This window comes from Melanotaenia boesemani, chromosome 10, assembly GCF_017639745.1.
Source record: "Melanotaenia boesemani isolate fMelBoe1 chromosome 10, fMelBoe1.pri, whole genome shotgun sequence".
Taxonomy (NCBI): Eukaryota; Metazoa; Chordata; class Actinopteri; order Atheriniformes; family Melanotaeniidae; genus Melanotaenia; species Melanotaenia boesemani.
The window spans coordinates 11525101-11531158 of NC_055691.1; positions in this window are offsets into that span (position 1 = coordinate 11525101).

Below are 6058 nucleotides of genomic sequence, written 5' to 3' on the forward strand. Positions count from 1 at the left end.
AAACAAAATCTACAGCAATATGTAACGCTGAAAGACTCAACAAAACCGAATAGTCCATGTAAACCTAGGTTATCACCTGTGACTTGGATCACAGAACCTAGCAGTGGTGAGTCTGAGAAAGGCACTGCAATTCCTTTTGTTTCAAGTGTTTTCAGATCGGCAATGAGAGGCTTTACTACATCATCAAATCCATATTTCTTCAAGTCTTGTGGATGAAAGAGCGCCACAACATGAATATTAATCAATACAGAATTATACTTGGTGGCAGGTTTCTTAAGATTAAATGAGTAGAGTAAATGCAACCATGTTTGTGTATTCCTTTCTTTGAACCTACGGGATTCGCAGTCTCAAACTCATCAAAATAAAGTTGAATCTGTAGAGAAAGTGTCTGTAGAGAGTTTCTGAGAAAACAAGCTATTACTTTTGAAGGATGAGCCATCACACATGTCTTTGTAAATGCCCTCTTCGTGTTGTTTGGCTTGCAAGAAACTTTTACATATTTCATGGTTCTTGAAGATAGACTTTAGGGTTCCCAAGGTGGGAACATACACAAATTTATCTGTTACAGGGATCTGACTGTAAACTCCTGTTGTTTGATTGCTGTGCATGTCAAACCGTACTCCCAGAACATATTCAACAGGTTCTACTATTTCCCCCTTTTCCTCAAAGAAGTTCTGTTATTTGACTGTTATGTTCAGGATTGAGAAAGGATTTTGTAGTTGATCAAAATAATTTTCCACCTTCTTTTCCAAATCTGTGTTTTGAATTTCTGAAGTACAGCTAAAACTGCTTCACTCGCTTGACTGTGAATGTTCTAGTCATTTTCCATTCTATTCTCCAGTCATTTAGCAGACGCTTTTATACAAAGTGACTTACATTTGAGAGTAAGAACAACACAAGCAAGAATTCAAACATGATGGGACATCATAATTAAGTGGTAGTCAGACTGCTGTGAGTCCAGTTGGACCCAGGTGCTGTCAAGTAGTGCTAGAGGCAATGCAATTTTTTTTTTTTTTTCTTTAGATTTTTTGGAAGTCATTTTGTTTAAGTATAAGATCACGAATTCAAACAATATCAACTTGGGCATAAGTGCATGATTACATCACACAATATCATCGTGGGCATAAGTGCACACAGCTTATTCAGTATTTGGTTGAACCAAAGAGCTGGAAAAATCTTTCTAACTCATTTTGAGTAGAAGAGTTAAGCTAAGTGCGGAAATGCTCCTTAAACAACTGAGTCTTTAGCTTGCTTTTAAAAGTGGATAAGGACTCAGCAGATCGGATGGAGTTTGGTAGATCGTTCCACCACCGGGGAACAACAGAGGAGAAGAGTCTAGATACTGCTTTTGCGCCACATTGTGGTGGGAGCGCTAGGTGATTTTCACTGGCAGAGCGTAACTGTCGAGAGGGAGTGTAGCACTGGATTAAGGAGTGGAGGTAAACTGGAGCTGTTTGGGTTATGTTTTGTAAGCCAGAAACAGAGCTTTGAATTTGATGTGTGCTGCAACTGGAAGCCAGTGGAAAGCGATTAGCAGCGGAGTGACATGAGCTCTTTTGGGCTGGCTGAATGCTGCTGCATTCTGGATCATTTGCAGAGGTTTAACTGAGCATGCAGGCAGGCCAGCCAGTAAGGAGTTGCAGTAGTCAATGCGTGAAATGACCAGAGCCTGGAACAAGAACTGTGCCATGTGTTCAGTCAGGTAGGGTCTGATCCTCCTGATGTTGTAGAGAGCAAATTGGCAAGACCGGGTAACCGAGGAAACATGGTCCTTAAAGGTCAGCTGGTTGTCTACCATGACATTAAGATTCCTGGTAGAAGACGTAGGTACAAGCATGATGGAGTCAAGCTGCACGTTGATCTGTGGCGGTAAGGAAGGATTGGCTGGAAAGACAATAAGCCTGGTCTTGGACAGATTTAGCTGAAGGTGGCGATCCTTCATCCATGCGGAGATATCAGCAAGGCATGCTGATATTCGCATTGAGACGGTTGTGTCGTCAGGTGGGAAAGAAAGGAAAAGCTGAGTGTCATCTGCATAGCAGTGGTAGGAGAAACCATGAGAGTTAACGACTGCACCAAGCGAGGAGGTGTATAGTGAAAAGAGAAGAGGGCCAAGCACCGAGCCCTGAGGCACCCCTGTTGTGAGCCTATGTGATCTGGACATTTCCCCTTGCCAAGATACTTTGAAGGATCTTCCTGTGAGGTAGGACATAAACCATGAGAGGACAGATCCTGAGATGCCAAGCTCCGAGAGTGTGGAGCACAGTATATGATGGTTGACTGTGTCAAAGGCAGCGGACAGGTCCAGCAGAATAAGGACTGAGGATTGACCAGCAGATCTGGCAAGGCGTAGGGAATCAGTAACTGACAGGAGAGCAGTTTCAGTAGAGTGGCCTGGCCTATAGCCAGATTGATATGGATCAAACAGGTTGTTGTCTTGGAGGAACTGTGAGACCTGACTGAAGACGGCACGCTCTAGTAGTTTAGACATTAATGGAAGCAGTTAGACCGGCCGGTAGTTTTCAACCTGGGCTGGGTTGAGTGGGGGTTTCTTCAGCAGCGGGGTAACCCGAGCTTGCTTGAAGGCAGAGGGAAAGACACCGGATTTAAGAGAGGAGTTCATAATATGGGTTACTGCAGTTTTTATTGTAGGTAAAATGCTCTGCAGGATGTCAGAGGGAACAGGATCAAGAGGACAGGTTGTAGGTTTTGAGTTGACTAAAAGTTTTGAGACTTCGCCCTCATTTAGAGAGCGGAAGGAGCAGAGTGAGGCACCAGTAGCTGGTTTGGCAAGGCTGAGTTGGTCAGGCTCAGTGAATTGGTTACTGATGGTAGCAACCTTTTCAGTGAAGTAAGAAGCAAACATTTCCACAGTCAGCACAGTGGGAGGCTGAGCAGGTGGTGGAGATAGAAGAGAGTTAAACACCATGAACAGCTGTCATGTGTTGGGAGCATTGCAGATCTTGTTCTGACACAAAGCTATCTTGGCAGCCTTTAGGCTGGATGTGAAAATTTCAAGTTTTTGCCGGTATTCAGACAAGTTAGCGGGCTCTTTTGATTTGTGCCACTTTCTTTCTGCAGCCCTGAGTGCAGCTCTGTTATTTCTTAGAACCTCTGTGAGCCATGGATTGGGAGGATTTTGTCTAGCTGGTTTTGACACCAGAGGAAAGAGTTTGTCCAGGGAGGAGGTGGGAGAGGAGCAGAGTGTTTCTGTAGCCTCATTAGCAGACAGTAAGGAGAAGTCTGAGTGGGAAGGGTGGGTAGAGAAAATCTCAGGTTTCTGTGGTAGGACACCATTTTAGGAGCCACTTTAGTGACATGAGGAAGGAAGATTGTGAATTTAACCAGGAAGTGGTCTGAGAGGTGCAGTGGGGTGACGGACAGGTTTACTGTGAAGCAGTTTCTGGTCAGTGCCAAGTCAAGAGTAGTGCCAGCTTTGTGTGTTGGAGGAGTCTGTACCAGTTTGAGATTGAAAGAGTAGATGAGAGCCAGAAAGTCAGTTGCCTGTGGTTTGCCAATGTGAAAGTTCATGTCTCCCATGACAGTTAGTGGTGTGCCATCATCAGGAATGTCAGAGAGAATCATGTCCATTTCAGAAACAAACTCATCTATATTGCCACCCTAAGGGCGGTAAATGACCAGAATGTATGCAGTGATAGGTGTAGAGACCTTTACTGCGTGATACTCAAGTGATGAGCAGTTAGCCATAGGACGGAGAGAGGTAAAGTTCCACTTTTTAGAAATAACAATGCCCGTTCCACCTCCTCGTCCAGCTGAGCGAGGTGTTTGGGTAAATTCTGCATTGACAGAAAGGGCAGCTGGCGTAGCTGTGTTTTCTGGAAGGATCCAGGTTTCAGTCAGGGCTAGGACCTGAATGTCTGAGAGATTTATCAATGAACTGATAAATTCTGTTTTGTTCACTGCGGACTGACAGTTCCAGAGACCGAAGGTAACACAGGATGTGGCAGACGTGCATGGCATTGAAAACGACAGGTTTTGCGGATTGCGGTGTCTATGGGTGATACGTCTTGGTCTGTACCCATGTCTGACAGGGATGAGTTTGAAGTACATTGTGCATTGATTTAGTTGTGAGGAGGTTTCAGCTTGTGCCCTTGCTCGGTGGACTTGCGCAGGTAGACTCGCAGGTCTTTACCCTTTGTGGTCTTAACGCAACGCGAGCTGACACATTGGCTGACACAATAGCTGACGCTTCAGTGCACCATGTGTGGTAAAGTACCTGGAGCTGACACAGCTGAGCTCACTTTGCTTGATTGCAACTGGCTGAAACCGCCTCTATCTGCTTTGCCCTGAGCACGGCCTCAACTGTTTGTAGAGAGAAGGTGCTAATGACAGAGCCTCACACTAACAATGTAAACAATAACCCGAAACCAAGACAGAAACTCAAGCAGTACACTCACCTAACTGACTGTACCAACCCTGCTGAACAAATTCTCTCTTTTATACGGGATGTTCCTCAGAATGTCCTTTATAAGTATTTTCATGGACTCTACCATTGATTGGACTGTGCTCTCAGCAACACCAGATTCTTGTAATTGTACTGCAACAGAACCACACGTTTAACACATGACGATTGTCAACAGAGAACTGGTTAGTAATTGGAGTGTCTGTACTCACTGCCTGAGAAGATGAGAACTCACCAACTTCATTGTGAATGTCCACATTGTTCGCAACATTAGTCAAAACAATGTCCCTGTGAAAACTATTAAAGTGCTTCTTGAACCCTGAATAAGTGCAAAATGAAGAAATACATCCTGGCTGTCCACATTTCAAATGTAACATCTTTCCAGGATACAAACCATGGTCGATTCTTAAATGCTGACAAAGCAGTGCAGAACATTTGCGGCAGACCTTACAGAAGAAGCAAAGAAACATATGTGCATCCAAGGACATTTATCACCTTAAGTCTTGCTGTGAAAAAATCTTGCTCTGAGTTCCTTGACTCTGGGATTTTCTTTGGCACATCCCACGGCAATGTGAAACACTGTGGTTTGGATGAATGTGTAGAAGTTGTAGAGGGATTGGTGGTAGTTGACACTGAAGATGAAGTGTGATTTGAAGAGCTCGTCAAAAGCAGCCACTGATGTCTGTGCCTTGCAAGGAATTGCCTTGTTGTCAGTGATGACATAGTACCTTTCAATGTTGCTCTTTTGTTCATCAACACACAGGAGGAACGGCTGTCCTGGCTCCACACTTTCAAGGAAAGTTTCAACACTGGCCCCAATCTACAACAACACGTAGAGGAACCATGAGAAAACAATGAAGTGTAGCATCATCTAACAAGCCATTAAATGTGTAGGAGTGTCAAATAACTGCACAATACTTACCCGCAGAAATCTCAAAACATGGTTAACAGCTAATTTTGGCACTCTTCTTGTGGCCTTTGGAGGTATGGGGAAGCAGGTCAACCAAGAGTAGAATGCTTGACAGGTCACTGTCAAAGCCTAGCAGCAAAGCAGAAAACAAATCAGAAATAATTAAAATATTTGATTTATTTCAAATGTAAAGAGAATAATATGCAAAAAAGTCAGCGCCGCCTGACTTTTGATGCACAGACAAGGGGTCTTGAACATGGTCATTAGAAGTCAGGTTCTTACAGTCTGCCAGGATCATAGGTTTGCAGTATGTGGGCCATTTGGTCAAAAATCTGCTAGCCACTTCCTCTCCAAACATCATGGTGAAGTCCTGGTCAATCTAACAAATCACAATTGTTTTTTGCTTGTGCAACTTAAAGTGTATACCTTGAATAACTGTTAACTTAAAAATAAGAAGAAAAAAATGTTTTCTTACCAAGCCTGAGGTGTCAAGGAATCGTGGGAAAACATCCAAGACTGTTGAAGACCCATGCTGATCTTACACCAGTGACTGGTGATATTGAAATGTGGCCCTCATCTTCTCTTTGATCACTGACTCATCGGTTGAATGCCTCAAAAGGGATATTGCTTCTCTACAATCCTCTCCAAACAGCTGCTTGTTGGTCAGGGAAAAACTCCCTCTTTCTCTTTAGACTATCTTGACAGATAGTGCTGGTGGAGGATCT